Source organism: Echinops telfairi, unplaced genomic scaffold (assembly GCF_000313985.2).
Source record: "Echinops telfairi isolate 266 unplaced genomic scaffold, ASM31398v2 ScPeMD7_49;HRSCAF=173, whole genome shotgun sequence".
Taxonomy (NCBI): Eukaryota; Metazoa; Chordata; class Mammalia; order Afrosoricida; family Tenrecidae; genus Echinops; species Echinops telfairi.
In genome coordinates, this window is record NW_022103947.1 from 3,720,773 (window position 1) to 3,721,934 (window position 1,162).

Below are 1,162 nucleotides of genomic sequence, written 5' to 3' on the forward strand. Positions count from 1 at the left end.
CCTGTACAGTACACATAGGGTCGACATGCATTGGAATTAACTTGGCATCAACTGGTTATAGCTATCTAGCCTGCCAAATCCACTGCATCAGCAAAGGGGATCAGTGAGGTTACCTTCATCAAACCAGATTACTCTCCCCACCCTAACTCTATCACCCATACATCTGTCATTTGGAACCATGTGACACTGTGCAGGCCATTTAAATTTTCTGATTCAGTTTTCTTATGAATAGAATGAAGAGATTGAACTATTTGATTCACAAATTTCATATAAAATTCAACCAATCGAATACCTGAAAAGTGTATTCATTAGGTTGAGTTAAAAGATTCCAAACTCTACCTGAAAATTAAAATGTTACATGACTGGTAGTTGATACTCTTGTGTTTTATGTTTTTGTGATTCTAAGTGAAATATTGACCTTGTTCTGGACAAGTTTATCACTTATGCTGCAGAGAGAGAAGAGAAATAAAAAATCAGAGAGTTTGGAAGGCCAGGTCTCTTCCTCTGTGGGATCAAGACCATGCTACATTATTTCAGAAGCATAAGGGAGAGAAAACAAAAGGAAGCTTGGGAGCACTGACGATGTTTTGCCCTGTCGCCCTTCATGATTAGCAGACATGCTCCAGTGTCCAGAATCAGGTCTTATCCTTGAGGCGTATCTATGAAGGTGAAACTCACCCACTGTCATCAAATTAATTTCAACTCTTCGAATAGAGCTGAACCAAACTTTAGGGTTTCTGAGACTGTAAATACTTAAGCTAGCAGACAGCCTTAATACTCCACCCCTCAAGGAAGGCTGGAGGGTTTAAGTCACAGACCTTGGTGGGAGCAGCCCAACATATAATTCCTGTACCACCAGGGCTCCTTATCACTGAAGACCCATACCAAACTAAATGCTGTGTCATCAGGTCATGGCGACTCATAGTGACCCAATAGAACACAGTAGAACTTCCCCATGAGTTTCAGAGATTATAACTGTTTACTGAAGTAGAAAGCCCTATTTTTCTCCCATGGAGTGACTGGTGATTTTGAACTACTAACCTTTCAGATTGCAACTCAATAAAGGTAGGAGGGAGAACAAAGTGGATGCTTCTTTTTTCTAAGATTTTCCAGAAGTTTTCTAGACCTGCCATTAGAAAATACCACAAAGTAAGTGGCTTTA